Source organism: Eschrichtius robustus, chromosome 17, assembly GCF_028021215.1.
Source record: "Eschrichtius robustus isolate mEscRob2 chromosome 17, mEscRob2.pri, whole genome shotgun sequence".
NCBI lineage: Eukaryota > Metazoa > Chordata > Mammalia > Artiodactyla > Eschrichtiidae > Eschrichtius > Eschrichtius robustus.
This window is the reverse complement of record NC_090840.1, coordinates 78,618,635-78,638,237: the sequence shown is the minus strand read 5'-3', so window position 1 is coordinate 78,638,237 and position 19,603 is coordinate 78,618,635. Positions and strand designations below refer to the sequence as shown.

The 19,603-nt window shown below is 51.2% G+C and overlaps 1 protein-coding gene across 3 annotated transcripts in view; it reads left to right on the top strand.

The window, feature by feature from the left end:
• Window positions 1–19,603, top strand: part of ST3GAL1 (ST3 beta-galactoside alpha-2,3-sialyltransferase 1) — an 85,646-nt gene that overhangs the window by 38,628 nt on the left and 27,415 nt on the right. For all 3 annotated transcript variants that reach the window (XM_068525446.1, XM_068525447.1, XM_068525448.1), the window contains exon 2: window positions 7,550–7,604. The gene's annotated coding sequence lies outside the window, so the exon portion shown is untranslated. The remainder of the gene's footprint in view (window positions 1–7,549; window positions 7,605–19,603) is intronic.

The window sequence follows — 19,603 nt, the reverse complement described above, 5'->3', positions numbered from 1 at the left end:
GTAGATGAAGGTCCATGAGCTTTTATAATGGTCTGCAAGCAAACCTACCCAACTTTATTACTAATAAAAAATAATCTTTATTATAATGCTGGATGGTAAGCAGACCTGGGCTGTGCTCCAGAGGGACACAACTACCTCTATCTTCCATTCCCTCTGCATCCTTGAAAAGACAGTTCAGAACAGAAGCTGTCAGTGCTTCTGCTCTAAAGACACATAGACGTGCAAAAGACCCATGAAGAATTGCCTTTCAACAGTGACTGCTGTGCTGGGCAGTGTAACTCTAGACCACTTGCAGGGCCTCCTCTGGGATGTCCCACGTGGGTTTCATCCTTCACTACCCTCCAGAAGCCTCTATACAGTTGGCTGCAGTTTCCCCATTTTGCAGATGGATAAACTGAGGCACGCTCCAGTGATGCTCCCTGAATGTTCAAATCATGGATTCTACCGATTACTCATGATCGACTCTGCCCCCGACCCTGTGAACAAAAACAAAAACATAAAAGTGGGATGTTTGTCCTCCTTGCTCTCTTTCAAAACTTTACCCCACAGGACTCTGGAATTCTTTTTCTCCTCTACCTTGTCTTATTCTCCCCGTCTTCCTAGAACCAGTGCCAGGCTCACCTCTTCCTGAAGCCCTCCCTGTCTAGCACAGCCTGTGCTCACCTTTCCTGTCTCTTCTCTAACATACAGCATCCTGTCTCACGTACTCTGGACCAGCAGCTCTGAGGAGCAGATTCTGTACCTTCCCGCACCCACTCTCCCCACCCCCCCCAGTGTCAATCGCAAGGCTTGGGGGAAAGCAGACCAACAAACAACGACCCCAAACCAAATCCAGTGCCCACCAACTCCTCCTTTATGCCCTGTGTTGAATTCACCGTTGACTACCCCACTTCCCATTCCAGGATCCATGGAGCATGTGAATGAGATCGACTCTCCCTGAAAGACAAGGGAGATATTTTGAAGTGACTCAAAGAAAAGTTTCTTGAATTATGTTGAGTTTTGGTAAATCCACCCACGGAGATAGAGAAACTTGGCATCTGCCCTCCAAGCCAGCAGAAGGAATGAGCCACATTTCCTCGTAAAAGAGCGGGAGGCGGAGGGATGATCCTTGTCTCAGGAGACCAAGGTTCTATTCCACGTTCCAATGCTAAGTGGCTGTGTGACCCTGGGGAAGACACACCCCCTTTCCAGGTTCAGTTTCTCATCTGTGAAGTGGGACTGGAGGGGGAGAAGAGGAGCCAGACCCTCCAAGTGCCTTCCCAGCCTTCCTTCCTGTCCAGGCTTTCTTGACCTTGGGCTGGGGAGAGCCCAGCTTTGCCTTTGCGAGAACCAAGTGCCTCCCAGTTCCTCGCCCAGCCTACTTCCTGCTGCCTTCCTGAGCGGGACCGGCCCCGCACCCTCCTGTAGAATGCAGACTTCCACCCTGTCGACATGGAGGGAGCCCTTGCTGTAAGGATGTGCTGAAAGAGGACCACTTGATTCGAATCCAGTCCCGTCCACCTTCCGACTTAACACATCACACCACCATCCCGCTTACCAGCCATACTGAGCACCTACTATGTCAGACACTGTGCTGAGAACTTTCTGTCATCTCTCACTGAGTCCCTGCAACAACCCCAGGATCGGCGGCGGTGGGGGTGTGTGTGCTATTATTATGCCCATTTTGCAGATGAGAAAACAGAGGCTCAGAGAAGTGAAGTGGCTTATCCAAAGCCACAAAGCTGGTGAATGGCAGAGCCTGGGTTGGAAGTCTCCAGACCACCTACTCAGTTCTTCCAACTGGAATGTTTGTTGGAAGGAGACTGGATAATTGCAAAAGGAACCGTGTATGGTGCTGCATAACAAAGAGTCACCAAATCTCAGTGACGTACAACACATGCTTATTTCCTGTTCCCATCACAGGCAGACTGTGATCAACGGCAGGGTGATTGCGGCTCAGCCATGTTCCTTGAGTTTTCTCGGTCAGAGGCCCAGGCTGAAGGTAGTCGCCATCTAGGACACGCTGTGCTCACGCCAGAACTGAGCGAGCCACACAATCAAATTTAAACCTTCTGCTTAGGGTGGCACACAGAGCACATCTGCTCACACTCTATTGGCCAAAGCAAGGGACATGGCCAGACCCAGTGTCGGTGGAGCAGGGACTTAGAGTCCCCTACAGTGAGGGGTTGGGGGCAAAGAGAGGGGAACAATGTTTGCATAATACAATGGGCCATAAACCATTGGGCTGTGCAGCCAGACGTGTGGGTCTGACTCCTGGCTCTACCTCTTAGTAGTTGTGTGGCCTTCAGTATGGTCCGTCACCTCCTTGTGCCTCAGCTTCCTCATCTGCAAAATGGGGATGACAATTTTAACCCTGTATTAGCCTCCAAGGGCTGCCGTAACAGAGTATCACAAACCGGATGGCTTAGATGACAGAAATGTATTTTTTTTCCAAGTTTTGGAGGCTCAAAGTCCAAGATCAAGGTGCTGCCAGGGTTGGTTTCTGGCGAGGCCTCTCTTCCTGGCCACCTTCTCATGGTGTTCTGACACAGCCTTCCTTCTGTGTGTGCACGTCTTATAAGGACAGCAGTCCTATCAGATTAGGGCCCCACCTTTATGACCTCACTTAAGCTTAATTCCCTCTCTAAAGGCCCCGTCTCCAAATGCAGTCACATTGGAGGTCAGGGCTTTAACATATGTATTTGGTGGGGAGATACCACTCAGTGCCTTATTCTGTAGGGCTGTTGTGAATGTGATGGGCCAGGCACTTAGGGCGTCTGGCTTGGGAGCACTGAATAGGTGCAAGGTTGTTGCGAGTACTTGGTGGTGGTTTGTCCTACGTTTTGGGTGTTCCCCTGTGTAGATGATCTCTCATTCCATTTATCTTTATATCCTTGGCCTCTGTCCCAATTCCTGGCACACACTAGGTGCTCAGAAAACATATTTTTGGGATCCTACCGTGAAGCCAGAGGCAGTTGACAGGAGCCACCCAGGGTTAGGAGGCCCTGGGCTGTGCTCCTGGCTGTGTTGTGAGCCTGCTGTGTGGACAAGTGATGGTCTCAGGCCAACCAGGATCCATCACATTAGACAGAGAGGGTTTGTCAGCAAAATCTCAGCAGATTTCTCGTGGCCTTTGTGCTTATACCAAGGTAGTGAGGCAATGTTCAGAGCCAGGGTAGACTCAGAGAGATCCTTTTTTACGACGATGTTGTTATAAACTCCAAGGTGGCCGTAATTCTCTCAACTCCCTCCCACATATACTGTCCCCCACCAGCAAAGCACCATAATGTGACAGGGCTGGGCATGAATGGGCATCAGGAGAATGTATTCTCGCTGCTTTGGGTCCGGGGAAGTTTCTGACACAGAACCACAAGCTTGGAATGACCTCTTGGGGTTCCATGGCAACACTCAAAAACCCTGTGTTCGTTTCTCTTTCCTCATTCATGTTACCTTTCCCACTTCTGGCCTTGCTTAGGAAGGGCTGTGTCTGAGGATGTTTATTTAGCAGATGGCGCTATTGCCTGGGGATGAAAAGGTTAAAGGACATGGGGACAGCTGGCCTTTCCAAGCCCTCTGCCTTATGTGCTCAGGCCAGCAGTGTCATGGAGAAGAGAGTATCATGTGAAAGTTCTGGGCCTCCTCCCAGCTCATTGCTAATTAATTATTGGCATGATGAATAATTCAGTGTGTGCTACCTATCTCAGTCTCAGTTTCCTCATCTGGGAAATGGGAGCAGTGACACTTCTCATGTGATGTGCAGCACCTGGCCAAGAGCAGACGATGATGATGATGATGGTGATGGTGATGATGATGATGATGATGGTGATGATGGTGATGACGATGATGATGATGATGGTGATGATGATGATGATGATGATGATGATGGGATGATGATGATGATGATGGTGATGATGATGATGATGGTGATGATGATGATTATGATGATGGGATGATGATGATGATGATGATGATGGGATGATGATGATGATGATGGTGATGATGATGATGATGGGATGATGATGATGATGATGGTGGTGATGATGATGATGATGGGATGATGATGATGATGATGGTGATGGGATGATGATGATGATGATGGTGATGATGATGATGATGGGATGATGATGATGATGATGATGGTGATGATGATGGTGATGGGATGATGATGATGGTGATGATGATGATGATGGTGATGATGATGATGGTGATGATGATGATGATGGTGATGATGGTGATGATGGTGATGATGATGATTATGATGATGGGATGATGATGATGATGATGATGATGGAATGATGATGATGATGGTGATGATGATGATGATGATGGGATGATGATGATGATGATGGTGATGATGATGATGATGATGGGATGATGATGATGATGATGGTGATGGGATGATGATGATGATGATGGTGATGATGATGATGATGGGATGATGATGATGATGGTGATGATGATGGTGATGGGATGATGATGATGGTGATGATGATGATGGTGATGATGATGATGATGGTGATGATGGTGATGATGATGGTGATGATGGTGATGATGGTGATGGTGATGGTGATGGTGATGATGGTGATGGTGGTGATGGTGATGGTGATGGTGATGGTGATGGTGATGGTGATGGTGATGATGGTGATGATGATGGTGATGGTGATGGTGATGGTGATGGTGATGATGGTGATGATGATGGTGATGGGATGATGATGATGATGATGGTGATGGGATGATGATGATGATGATGGTGATGATGATGATGATGATGATGGTGATGATGGTGATGATGATGGTGATGGGATGGTGATGATGATGGTGATGGGATGATGATGATGGTGATGGTGATGATGATGATGATGGTGATGATGATGATGGTGATGGTGATGATGGTGATGATGATGGTGATGGGATGATGATGATGATGATGGTGATGATGATGATGGTGATGATGATGGTGATGATGATGATGATGGTGATGATGGTGATGATGGGATGATGATGATGATGGTGATGATGATGATGGGATGATGATGATGATGATGGTGATGATGATGGTGATGATGGTTATGATGGTGATGGGATGATGATGATGATGGTGATGATGATGATGGTGATGATGATGATGATGGTGATGATGATGGTGATGATGATGATGATGATGATGGTGATGATGATGGTGATGATGGTGATGATGATGGTGATGATGGTGATGATGATGGTGATGGGATGGTGATGATGATGGTGATGGGATGGTGATGATGATGATGGTGATGATGATGATGATGATGATGGTGATGATGGTGATGATGATGGTGATGGGATGGTGATGATGATGGTGATGGGATGATGATGATGATGATGGTGATGATGATGATGATGATGGTGATGATGGTGATGATGATGGTGATGGGATCATGATGATGATGATATAATCATGATGATGATATGGTGATGACAACATCATGGTGATGATGATGATAGTTTGGTCCTTAGAGAGCACTTTCTCCTTGTCACTTTATATACATTGACCTTCTTAATCTTCTCAGCAACAATAGGAGGTAGGCAGTCTCAATGTTCGTAGTTTACAGATGAGGAAACTGAGGGTCAGTGACTCACTGAAGGAGGCACAGCCAGCAGTGACAGAGCTGGCAGTCTGGCTTCACATCCCGTGCCCCTTGCCACTGCATATATGGCCTTGAAGCTCACCTGACGTTAATTATGGACTGTGTCTCCCATAGCTCCCTGCATGTGGTGGGAGAAGGGGTACAAGCAATATGTGCTGCTTGTTCTGGAAAGTGATTACTTTTAATTAAACTATTTGATGATTTTTAAAAATTCCTCCTTTCTGGATGTATATCCAGAGAAAATTGTAATTTGAAAAGTTACATGCACCCCAAAGTTCACAGCAGCACTATTGACAATAGCCAAGACACGGAAGCAACCTAAATGTCCATCGACAGATGAATGGATAAAGAAGATGTTATTTTTATATGTTATTTTTACACACACACACACACACACACACACACACACACACACACACACACAGTGGAATATTACTCAGCCATGAAAAAGAATGAAATAATGCCATTTGCAGCAACATGGATGGACTTAGAAATTATCATCATACTAAGTGAAGTAAGTCAGAAAGAGAAAGACAGATATCATATGATATCACTTACATGTGGAATCTAAAAAAAAAAAGATACAAATGAACTTATTTGCAAAACAGAAATACACCCACAGACCTAGAAAGCAAACTTATGGTTACCAAAAGGGAAGGGGGGAGGGATAAATTAGGAGTTTCGGATTAACATATATACACTAGTATATATAAAATGTACATCCAACAAGGACCTACTATATAGCACAGGGGACTATACTCAGTATTTTGTAATAACCTATAAGGGAAAAGAATCTGAAAAAGAATATGTATATATAACTGAATCACTGTGCTGTACACCTGAAACTAACACAACATTGTAAATCAGATATACTTCAATAAAAAAACAAGAAAAAATCCTTCTTTCCTGTTGTTTCCATGGAGAGTCAGAGACAGGTTGGGCCCATCCTGGGCAGCGACTCCCTCCTGCTGGCCGGGGTGGGTGCTATGTGATACTGATGTCCACAGGTCATCCATTATTGACGGGCAGAGGTCAGCCAGCTCAGGTCCATGGTCACGGGTGTGCTCAGATGAGGGGGAGAGAAAGAGGACCCGGAGGTCTTGACCATTCAGAAAGTTGTTTTCATCGCCACCCCCGGGAGCAAGGGCATTTTGCACACCTCACAGGGGACAAGCACTAAGACAGCATGTGGCTGAAACAGCTGCAAGCCCACAGGCTTATTAATAGTAATAATACCATAGCATGTCGCCCTTGTTGTTTAGGGAGGGCCCTTCCCCTACTCCACATTTAGGAAAAAGTGCTAAAGTAGCAATGACACCTCCTAATTCTCAGATTCAAGTTCTCTCTCCCTTCGCAAATGCAAAACGCTCAGCTGTTTGCTGCCAGTTAGAATATTCCTGAGTCAGACCCCCCCCCCCCACCCCACATGTGATCTGGGACTTGCCACGAATTCAGTTGCAGGTGCCACCTGCTCATGTCTGTCCTCTGTCCTCTGGGTAGAGAAGGGCTTCGACCCGACAGGTTTCCAACCCCACTCTGACCCCGCTGGGCTCCGCCTGATGAGCCTCAGTTTCCTCCTCTGTCCTATCGGAGGCTGGGAGGTTAAACCACATGTGAAGAATCTTAGCTCAGTGTGGGGCGCACAGCGGTCTCAGGATCAGAATACGCCCCTCTCTGTCTTCTGTCTAGAGCAGGAAGTGGTCATGTTGATCAGGCAGCACGGAGCTTTCATTTACAGTTGGGAACAGAAAGCCTCCACATTCAGGTCTCCTGACTCCCCGCAGGGCTCTGTAGGTGACCGCTGTTCCCTCCCCACACCGCGGCATGCCTCTTCTCATCAGCAGTCAATATTTACTCTGTGTCTGACCTGAGTAGGAGGCAGGCACTCTTGTTAGATCTTCACTCTCTCTCCTTAAGACTGAGTATTTTCTTCTATTTTTCAGATGCAGAAACTGAGGCTCAGAGAGGTTAAGGAACTCCCCAGAGGTCACACAGCTGGTAAGTTGCAGAGCTGGGATTTGAACCCAGCTCTCTTTGACAGCAGAATCTGTACTCTTAATCGCCTTGTTTTCTGTGCCTTAAACCATGCTGAAATGACTGTCCTCCTCCACCCAAGCGTGGGAGGCCTGTGACTTGGTTATTATCATATTTCTTCCGATGCCTTCTACAGCATCCAGAACACAGTAGGCTCTCCGTACCTACAGGGTGTTTAGAAGGCAGTCCTTTCTAATCTCACGCAGTCGTGAAATGTTCAGGGATAGGGATGTGTGTCTAATCGTAGAAAAGTCTTGGTTAACTGTTTCCCCTTTTTGCCACATTCAAATGCATCAGCAAGTAGCCAACACATGCAAATAAGAAATGCTTTATAACCCCGTTATGAAGAGCAGATACTCTATGCACAGACTGTATCTATAGACTATTTTGAAGGTGAATGGATCTTTCTTTGTGATTCCAAAAGCAGGACCCTTGACTTCGTGGTGGGAAGGAAGGCAGGGCAGGCATGGAGGTGGGTCCAGCCTGGAGGCCCCCAGCACCTCCACCCCACATCCAGATAGGCACCCACTGGGTGCTAACGCTCTCCACCAGCTTCTCTCCTGCATCCTCACTGTGGCTCTGACCATATCCATTTTCTCCTGGTCCTGCTGCTTCTTACATCCCCTTTCTTCCATCTCTTCTTTCTCATCCTTGAAACCTACTCTCTTCCTTTTCAGAAGATTTCCTAGAACTCATTTTTGAAAAACCTTTGAGAATGAACAAGCCCCATTTAGTAACATGACCACAAATAAACTACCTGATTTGGTCTCCAAAGTCCTCAAAGAAAACCCTGGAGTTGGGGTGGAAGTGGGTGTGTCATTCACAGGCTGCTAGAGTGGACAGTGGGTGTGGTCTGTTAAGGGCTTTGGTTTTAAAACCCCCTTAGGGGTGGTGAGGAGGCCCAGCAGCTGGGCCAGGGGTCCCTGCCCTTGCATCAACCGGAAAAGCTGAGTTTCAGTAGCTACTTTCTGCCTGGGTGAGATTCAGTTTAAAGAAAACATGAAAACCACAATCTAACGGCCATTGTCCTTGTCCAGGAGTCTGGAAAGCTGGTTCTAGGTCTGGTTCTGCCACATCACACTGTGTGAACTCTGCCAAGACCCTCCTCTTCACGGGGCCTCAGTTTGCCCATCTGTACAGTGGGTTATGGACCAAGTGCAGCCAAGGCTGACCCTCGGCTGTGGTTTCCCAGCTGGGGCATCGGTGAGCCTTGATGATGCTCACGCAGATTCCTGGTTGACAGGGAAGAGCCATGGGGGCAGAGGGCTGAGAAGGGGGTGGCATTTGATAAAAACCAACCCATCCTCCATGCATACCCTGCTCAGGACAAACCCAGAGCCAGATGCACACGTGGGTTCAGGAATGAGCCTCCCATGGCCGACAGAGGCCATCCTGCTGTTCCAGGGAGGTCAGACGGAGGCTCCAGGATCTCGGGAACTAGACCCGTGGACCCCACAGCGGGGCCAGATGCCTGCTTACGAGCTATGTGCTCTGCATCCTGTTCCTGCCGCAGAGGAGCCCAGCAGGCAGGACTCACACCTGTGGCCACAGATCTGAGCCCTGTGCAGATACACAGTGTCGTTTTGTAGTATTTTTGGTTTCGCTGTTTTTGCAAAAGCCAAAGGAAATCTGTAGGCTGGGCCCTGACTTCCTCTCCCTGAGGATGGCTGATCTGCTCGGGCGGGGACAAGCAGAGCTCAGCTAGGAGAGGAAACCTCAAGACGCAAGGTCCAGAGTTCGGAGGGCACCTGCTCTGAGCAGGGTACTGTGGCCGGCCGTTCATGGGCCAGGCTGGTTGAGGTTGTCATTGGAATCATCCCATTCACCATATGAGGACACTGAGGCCCGGAAATGACCAAGTTCCCTCGTCTTCACTGTGCCCACACTAGAATGAACCTCTGCTCCCTGAGCTTGGAGCACTTTTCACTCTGCCGTCAGTCCATACATATTTGTTGAGACCCTAACGCTGTTCTCAGCAGTGGGGAACACAGCAGTGAGGGACACAGGTGAAGTTCCTGCCCTCCTGGTGGGGAGGAGACAGACAAAGAAGGAATTCAGCATACAATGGAGTGTCATTTTTCTGATTAAGGCTATGAAGGAAAATGCAGCTGAGCAAAGGGATAGTGACAGCGAGACTGTCTTGGGGTGATCAGGGAAGGCCTCTCCTAGGAGGGCAGCTGGGCAGAAGAATGAATGCAGTGAAGGAGCAAGCCCTGTGGGTTCCACCTTGAGAACATGTTCTAGGTAGAGGGAGGGGCATGTGCAAAGGCCCTGGGGCAGGGCATGTGCTTATTGTACCTTTGCACCCTTGGATTCTGATTCTCTATGTGCTTGCCTCCCCACCTTCCAGCAACACCGTTCCTAATCATCTCCATTGTTCCCTCCGTCTGTCACCTCCAAGTGTCTAGGGATGTGGCAGGGAGTAGCAGTTGTGTAGCAAGAAAAATCAAACAGAACTGAACGGGGCAGAGAGAAGGTGTATCTCTAACAGGAAACCGCTTGTCTCATTCCTTCATCCTCTTTGCACAGTTCTCTCTTGGGTGACATTTGAAATAGTTTCACATTCTTGCTTTGCATTTATTCTCAAAATGTGTGTTTAAACCAAGACTGGGGGTTTTCTGTGCACTGTAATGTACTATTTCAGGCCCATGCTTCCAAGCAGGGCAGGAATCTGGATTCCAAAATCACAGAAACAGAGCAAGAAAGTAGGTTGGAGCTGTACTGCTGACCTCAAGCTGAGCGCAGGAGAGGGGGCTGCAGCCCACAGAGCCTGGGGTGGGGATGGGGGCATGGCCATTAGCAGGCTGTGATCTCGGGCAGGCCCGTCCCGTCTGGGGCTCCATTTGCTCTGCATCTGTGTTGGTACTGATGCTTGTCTACCTCTTGCTGGAGCAGCTCATGGGCCAGGTGTGCCAGAAGGGACGTGCTTTGGGAGTGAGGGACCCCAGCTTCGAATCTTGCTGCCACCACATTCTCGTTTACAACCTTGGACAAGTCACGTCCTCTCCCCTCCCCGCCCCGGAGCCTTAGTTTCTGCACCTGGAAAAAAAAAAAAGCAGAAATGTGTGATGCTCCCTACGACCCTCTGCGATCCTGAAATGCCACAAGCCTCTGCCTGAAAGCAGGCAGCAGTCAGGCCCAGGGACAGAGTTTCAGCAGCTTCCCTTTGATTCTGTAGACATGGGGCTCTCAGCAGGGAGGGGCCCAATGAAGGGGGCACGACCTTGGCCGTCCTGCCTCAGGCATTCATGTAAGGGCTTCAAATAGTCCTCACCTCCCCCTGATCTGAGACCTGGGTCTGCAGAGCCAGAAACTCATTTCCGGGAGCAAAGGAATATGTATCTTTCCTCAGGGCCCAAAAGGACTTATTAAGTCTTCCGTGAACTTAATCTCATTCAACTGGAAAAATAATAATCAGAAAGCAGTTCTGCCTGGTTACCGTGAGTTCCTTGAAAGTTTCCCATGAGAAAGGATCAAAAAGCTCATGTACCATGAGGTTCAGCCCTCCCTGCTTCCTCCCCAAGGAGCAGGGAGCCTGGTGGTCGACCAGCAAGCCCATCAGCATCATTGGGCTATCCACCTGTCCATCTGCCCATTAACAGGCCCCCATCAGGGGCCAGGGCCAAGGGCACAGCACCAGAGACACAGAACTAAATAAGACACAGTCTGTGCTCTCAAGGGCAGTTCAGGCTCAACCTGACCGTTTTCTACATTTGGTCAAACTCTAGAGACTCCATGACTGAGCTCGCTCTCAAAGTCACAAAAATATAAATGTTCAGAAACTTTCACTTCTCTACGTTTTCTGTTTTCCACAATGTCTGCTCCAAATTCATTGGCGAAACACGTTCTATGATTACTAACTAAAGCTAATGTCTCTCTTTGCTTTAATCAAATCAAATTTTCTTCTGGTCCGTTCCATCCAATACATCCCAGTCTCGTATGAATTCTGGGGAAAAGGGGAAGAGATGGAACCAGGGAAATTCGGGGGAAGGTGATGCTGGAGACGTGAAATTCACCAGCTGGGAGGGGACAAGAGACAGAAAGCCACTCCATCAACAAGGACGTTTGGTTGATAACAAAATACTTTAAGATATGGAAAGTAGAAAAGCATGGGTGTAAGGTCTGGGGTTTGATTTTATTCCACTAACAAGCTAATAAGCTAGCTTGTTAGTGTTTCAGGGATGCTGGCAGAAGACAGGAGAGTCCTGGGTCAGAGATGAGAGACTGGTGTAAGGTGGGAGAGACCCCACTCCTTGCATGCCTGGAGCCTGAGCTCAGGGTGAATTCTTCTAAATTTTAGGGACGAGTTTAGCTCAGTCAGTGCTTTCAGAGGCTGAGCTCAGGAAACAAAAGGGAGTGAAGGTTCTTGGGACCAATTCCAGGTCATGGCTTATCAGAAGGCACTTATTCTCTAAGCCTGCTTATCTACCCATAAAATAGGAAGGAAATTAGCATCTGGGCATATTGTGGAGGCCTCATGAATATAAGTTGAATCTGAAGACCATGTACTTATTATTTGAATTAATATGAGGACGCAAACTCATTCTAATAATTCAGCCTTCTAGGTTTCAGATTATTCGTTTTCTTTACTGAGATGGAAACTGTTTGATGTGCAGCTCTAGTTCACAGCACACACGCAGACACCCATGTAGAATTCACCTGCCAGTATCTTCCGTGATAAAGATGTTGGTCATTCACTGGGAGAGGGAAGGATGTGAAGGTGAAAAGTGTCAGGTTCCCAGAGGGCAAAAGAATAGAGCCAGAGAAAACAGCTGGGGCAGCCCCTCTTCAGATCTTGTTCCTGTGGATGAAAAAAACTAATCAATAGTCCATCTAAGAAAGAAATGGAAAATCTTATTGGAGCTAACCTGAGGATTATAACCCAGGAGACAGTCTTTCAGAAAGCTCTGAGGACTATTCCTCCCGTTAAAGGTCAGAGCACAGTTATACAAGTTTTTGAGACAAAGGGTTGGACATCAAATGACGTATTACGGGCAGTTTACACAATCCAGATCTACACGTCCAAAGCAAGTAATGGGTCATGGGTCATCGTGACCCCTTACCAGATTAAGAGGAAAGGTTATCTCCTAAGGAATTGTGACCCTCTGTGAGATTAAGGAGGAATGTTATCTTCTAAGGAGGTCTGGATGCAGATGCACGGCACACACTAAAGGGAAGGAGGAGGTCCAAATGGGCAAAGAAAACTTGTGTTTAAATTTTTCTTGAGTTGCCATAAAATATGAATTTGATTTCATCGTCCCTCACTCCCACCCCGTGCTGTACATCTGGAGAGAGCTGTAGTTATTACCCCCACCCATGTCCCTCCCACAAACTCCAGCGGTCCCTGTGTCAACCCGGGATACCGCCCTGTGGCTGGGCGAGGTCACCTAGCTGGCAAAATAGAAGCGCTGGGACTCTCAGGTGGAGACCCTGACTGGTGTCAGGTGTGCTCCGCCAGACCCTGAGACACGCCTGGACTTGCCACCCTGGCCAGCCTCTGAGACCCCAGGAAAGCAGCCAGCCTCTTCAAAGCCCACCTCTCACCACGGCATTTTAGGAGAAGATGAAAGGACGCCTGTGTGTTTTAAAGCAAATTAGGCAGAATGAGAGGTTTTGAAAGTGCTGTGTTCCCCAAGTGGGAGGCCCTTTGATGGGCAGCAGGGGACAAACCCTGCAGTCTCCCGCCCACAGCCCTCGGGAACTGGGGCAAAACGGCTCCTTCCCCGGGGCACACCTGACCACAAGGGGGCCATTCGCCATCTGGGGGTCAGCGTAGCTTGCTCTTTCCTCTCTCTCTCCTGCTTGACTTGCCTCTTCCATTGCATAGAGGATAAGTAGCGGCTGTGAGCACTTTGCGGGGAGGGGTGGGGGTGGGAATAGTCCTGAGTGGGGTCCAGTTGGCATGGATGCGCCCGCAGGGGAGGTGATGGGCTCCAGCCAGGACTCCAGCTGTGAAAGCAGGTTAGGCTGCAGGGCACTTTGGTGCAGAGCCCAGGCACTTGGGTCCAGATGGCTTGGATCACCTTTTAGTGTCACTGTTACAAAATGTACAGCCCTGGGCCAAATGGCTTAACCTCCCTGAGCCTCCATTTTTTCATCTGTAAAATGGGTGTATTAATAGATTCAACAAGTTCGCAGGAATAAAGCTCTTAGACCAGCTCTAAGAGCTGCACTCAGCCCACAGTCAGGGCACAGGATACGTCTGCTCTTAATCGGATTAATATAGAGGAGGGATCAGATAGGCTACTGGCCTGTATGGAGGCCAAAGCTTGTCCTTGTCTCATTCCGTTCCTTTAGGACTCCTAAGGCATGGGTCTTTACTGTTTCAGTTTTGCACACAAGGGCTGGGTATGGCTCAGTGTGGTCAGGTGGCTCGTCCAAGGTCACACAGCTAATCAGGCTTTGGAACTGCAGCCCCCCCGTCCTCTTTCCACTTCCCCCACAGGAAACGGATGCTGGCCTGAGTTGTCTGTCTCCATCCACTGCTTGCCCCGATGGGTGACCATGAGCAGGTCCTTTAACCTGCCTGAGCCCCTTTGGTCAAATAAGTGCTTGGATGATGAGCACTTATGAGCACTTATGAGATGATATTCGTTAGTTACAGATGTGAGAAGGGAGACCGAGGGGCCGAAGCTCCAGCAGCGGGAGAGGGTCAGCTGGGTGTTGCTCAGTCCCTAACATCTCCCAACTGGGATTAAGATACAAATACCTGCAGGGCAGGGCCTCCCAGTAGGCACAGCAGCTGCAGTGCAGCTTTGACCCTGGGTTGAATCTCAGGTCCATCCCTGGCCGCGTTCCCTTGCACAAGTGCCCTCAGCCTTGGCTATGACAGAGGCAGCCTCACCCCGTTCACCCCCTTATGCCCTGGGAGAAGCGTCCAGCTCTGTGCCCGGCGCACGGTTGTAGATGTTACGGACGGATCCCCGACACACATTAGCACAGATTTCTCCAAGACTCTCCAGCTTTGGGTGCAAACGGAGAGACAGCAACCCGGGGATCTCCCTCTCTTCTGTGGCTCCGAGACCTCCTGCCCCCCTCAGCTACGCCGGGCTCTGGGGACATCTGCCACATCCTCCCACTGTGTGCCAGGTCATCCCTGGCCTCTGCTCTTGCCCTGCTCGCTGGGGTTCTGCTGCCCCAGGCTGGCCCGTGTTCTCTCAAACTTCCTGCCCCAGGCTTTCCGGGGCTTCCTGGTCTCAGCTGCCCTGGAAGCTCCCTGGCCCCCATGACACCATCCTCGTACATCTGTTCCAGGCACCCTTCTTCTCGGTCCTCCCACTGGACTGCTGCATCATCCCTTGTCAAGGGGGCAAGGTCTCCCTCCTTTGGTCTCCCAAGTTCTGGGCTCGGGAGGGGGCCGCACGCAGGTGGCTTGGACCCCGAGTGCTGTGGGGTTGAATGGGCTGAGCTGCCCTTCCTTTCCTCCCGAGTGGGGCTTGGCTGGGGGAATGGGGAGGGAAGCTGGGCCCGGGCAGTTTTTGGTTTTTTTTAAGATTTTTTTTTTTGATGTGGACCATTTTAAAAGTCTTTATTGAATTTGTTACAATATTGCTTCTGTTTTATGTGGTTTTTGCCCACGGGGCATGTGGGATCTTAGCTCCCCGACCAGGGATCGAACCTGCACCCCCTGCACTGGAGGCAAAGTCATAACCACCGGACCGCCAGGGAGGTCCCGTGGGCCAGGGCAGTTTTATCCCGGCGGCCCCACTTGATACCATGATACCCCTCTCACCCTTGTTTTCCAGGGATGGTTTGGGCCAGACACGTGCTTGTCTGGGGTCCCCGCCCATCCCAGAACACGGGGGGCGGGGGGTGCCGGGCTCCTCGCCACTTTGGCTGCTGGGGGTTTATCGAGCAGTCCGCATCCCCGTTCTGGGCATCACCAGAGATCGACCCCCAACCCCTTCAGGAGCCTTCTGGAAGCCCCTTGTTAATCATTAGAGTGCAAATCTCTCCCTGAAGTTAGGGGGCCTGGGAGGAAGTTATCTCTTTAAGACCAGTCAGGACTCCAGCCACTTACTTCTGCAAAGCTCTTTGGAGTCAGGGGCCAACCCCCGAGGCGGGGCCTGGGGTGGGGATTCAGAGTTCCCAATCGTCTTTCCTTTGTCGTGACTTCTGTGCCACCCAAATCAGGGAACTCCCTCTTTCTTCTGGGGACCAATGTCCTCCAGGATGTGCTGCCTATACGGGGCAACTCCTCAAATTCCTGACCACGTTACACGCTTCGGATGTTGTGCGGGTGTCTTTGGACTCCGAATTGAGCACCCTTCAGTCTACACACATAAGAAGATTTGTGGATTTAAATTCCTTTTGTGCAGCTCACAATATGAAAATTTATCCAGCTCCTTCTCATATGACCCTAATCCTGGTTAATCATGTTTCTCGGGGGCGCTTCTCCAAAGCACCTGCTCTGAAGCACTGCTTGTGCTTCCGGGAACCTCTGCTTTCTTCTCCAGCTCCCCAGCAAAGGAGCAGGCAAGAGGTACTAGGGTGAGGAGAGGAGGATTTGCAAGCCCTGGAGAGGGTTCTCCCAACCTGCCGCACTTCTTGGGTGTGGGGGAAATGGGCAAACGGTCAAGTTAGTGCAGGAGTGGGGAAACAGCCCTCCCAAACAGGCTTCCCAAGGCGCCAAGACGGAGGCAGGGCTGCTCTCCAGGCTCTAGGGGGCGCTGTGTGCACCCTCTCCAGTCCAGACTCCATATGCTAATTGTGTCACCACTGTCTGCTGCTCACAAACCATCATTGGCTCCCCATTGCCTTCATCCCAAAGTCCATATTTCTTAAGACTTCCATGACCAGGCCCCTGCCCACCAAAGTCATTCCTAAAGGCACCCTGTTTTCCATAACTGTGCCCAGTGCCCCCATCACCGCTGCCTGCACCGTGCACTTTTTGGGAGCTGCCTGATTTACCCCACCCTCTCCGTTCTCCTCCATCAGTGCCAGAGGCCGCCTGTGTTCAAAGCCCGGCTCCATGGCCACCTCCTCCACAGAGATTGTCTCCCTTCTCCCTTCGGTTATCACCAACATGCCACTTCCGCATCTCTGGGGCCCTTGGCATTCCCTCCTTGGAAATGCTGGTCCCTCACGAGCAGAGAGTTACATGTACGAACTGCCGTGCGCACGATCCTGGAGCGGCCCAGGCTGGCTTCACCATCTAGCGGTGACGAGAGGCATGGCCGGTGTGCTCAGTGAGGTGTTACAGGGGTTCTCGCGTGCCCAGGTGAGAAGCCAGGCAGGCTGGCACTGAAGAGCAGGCCTGGGAATCCACCCCAGCCCTCGGTAGTCGTGTGACCCCAGCTCCCTCTCTGTAAGGTAACACTACCTTCCCCACACGACCTGCAACTGTCTCGTTCCCATCCTGGCTGGTCCCTAAGAAGCTACATAGCTTTGAAGAGTACCTGCCCCGGAGATCCTCGGGGTGACTTGCCAGGTGTCTGGCACATAAAGAGTCAGATACTGACACTGCCAGATGGGCAGATTGCATGGATAAATGGGGAGACGGTGGCAGCTGCCTAATCAATCCAGAGACAGGACGAAGGAGACACTACCAGTGGCCACCAGACCTGGTTAGAGATGTTCTAGGGGCCTTAGTCCGCAGGAAAAACAATGAGGATTCTCTCTGATATCTGGATATTTAAGTCCAGCAGAAGTCAGAGAGTTGACAAGTGGGAGAGAGCAGGTGAAATGGTCACAGAACGGGGCTCAGGAGTGGGTGGGGTTCAAGCTCCAGTCACTGCCCAGAGTGGCCAAGGGCTAAAGGGGCCTTGCCCTGTGATTCCCCTGCGATCCAGTGGGAGGCAGTGTTGGGAGGTGGCTGGTGGGTGTGCCCAGGGAGCCTGGAGGTGGGGCTTGTTAGCACACCCACTAGTGGGAACTGGAATGTGGTGAGCCTGGAACTTGAGTGGTGCCCACAGGGAGCCTCCCTGCCCCCAGTTCTGTCCCTGCCCTGGGCTGTCTCAATGGCATGAGGAGGACAAGGAGGCCTCCCGATGGGTGAGTCCCGGGCAGCGTTGGGAGCAGCAGGGTTGGGAGGATTCCAGAAAGCGCAGGAGGAGGGAGGGGAGCCGGGGCACAGGGGGATCCAGCTGGCCTGTGCCAGCTCTTCCTGCACATCCTCTGAGCTGCCAGGGCTGTTCTAAGAGAGCAGCTTGTTTCTCTGGGGAGAGGAGTGGTGGGGAGGCAGGGCTTCCTGTGGGCCAAACCTCCAGGCGGTACTGCTTGCAGGATGCAGATGGGGCACTCAGAGTGGGCCCCTGAGGGCAGGTTAATGCCAGGGTGATTCTCAAGGGCGTGGTCTGGGATAGGAAAACACCAGGACAGTGTGGTCCCTGGGAGTGTGAAAACATTGGGGTGTTTCTAACCTTGGGGCTAAAGAGGCAAGAGGACAAGGACAAAGACCCCCAAACAGAGCCATTGTGTGGAGAGGGCCGCTTGACAGGAGTCAGAGGCCACTAGGTCCTGGCTGCCCCCCAGGGAGGGGGCCAGGGCCCTAAGCACCTGACCTCAGCCCCCTTTCTTCCTCCAGTCTCCTTTCTGCGTCCCCATGGCCCAAAGCCCACAGGGAGCCAACCAGTGTGGGAACCCGTGCGTGCAGCCCCTGGGCACAGAGCAGGGTGCGAGAGGTGGAGGGACCATCTGCAAGGGAAGCCAAGGTGCCCGGCTCACCTCCCGAGACCCCGGAAGGCCTGGCTGCACACATTCGGCCCTCCCTGGCAGGCAGGGCAGGGACAGGGGTGGCACTGAGGGAGGTGCTGTGCTGTCACTCCTGGTTTTCCTCCAACTGGTGTGACTTAGGCAAGTCTGCACCTCCCTCAGCCTGATCAGGAGACCCCACGGCTTCAAACCCTGCAGGGGCTTCCCGTGGTGCCGGGGATGTGGCTGCAGCCCCTAGGGGGCTGCCCGACCTTGCCTGCCCGCCCCCAGCCCCATCCTGCATCTTCCTCTCTGGGTTTCTGCTTGACTTGACCTTCTCTCTTTCAGTTCCGTCGGACTCACCTGCTCTCCTGACAGGCCTTTGCACCTGCAGGTTCCTTTGCCTGGGGGCCCTTGCCCTCTCTGCCTAGTTGCCGGCCCATCCTGCAGTCCTCCGGCCACTACCACTTTCTCGGGATGCTCTCCGGCTCATCCCATGCTCGATCCTCTGTCGCACTGAAGGAGGCCGTATCATTCGGTTCTCCAGGGGAAACAGAACCAGTACAATAGCTGTATGTGTATATGCAGAGATGAATTTTTAGGAATCGGCTCAGGCACTGGTGGGGCTTGCAAAGTCAAAATCTGGATGGCAGACCTGCAGGCCGGAGACCAGGCAAGAGCTGATGTCTCGGCCTTCAGTGTGTGAAATCCGTAGGGCAAGCCGGTGGGCTGGAAAGTCAGGCAGGATTTCTGTGTTACTTTCTGTCATGGCCTGTTTGCCTCTCCCTGGCTGGGGCCGTGTCTCAGGCCTCACCGCACCAGGCCGGGCTTCTCTTGGATCATGTTTTCTGGAGGGACCTGGGTCTGGCTGCAGCCAAGACTGGTCCTTCCTAAGCGGGGGCAGGAGGCGGCACAGGAGCTGGTCCAGGACGGGCCAGGGGAGCCTGGCTGCCAATTTCGTGTGTGACTCAGAGGGTGGGGATGGGCCGGAGGAGCTGACCAAGGAGAAAACAAAACTGGGAAGGGAGGGTTCACGTCCGCCGCCTGCCAGGCCCTGAACTGGCCGCACGCAAACCCTGTTCAGTGCTCCGGCTGCCACCATGGAGGGGAGATGGTCGCTGTCCGTGTCTCTCAGCTCAGACGTCGCAGGGCTCAGGGCTGCGCCACCACGCGCTGGGCTTTCCCTTGCCCAGAATCCCAGCTCCCTGGGCAAGTCGATTGACAGCTGTGGGCCTCTGTTCCCGCCTCTGAAAGATGGAGCTGGTACCAGTGCCGTGTGACTGTCCGGTACCGTGGTTGAAACAGGGTCTGCAAGGAGAGACCCTCCATGA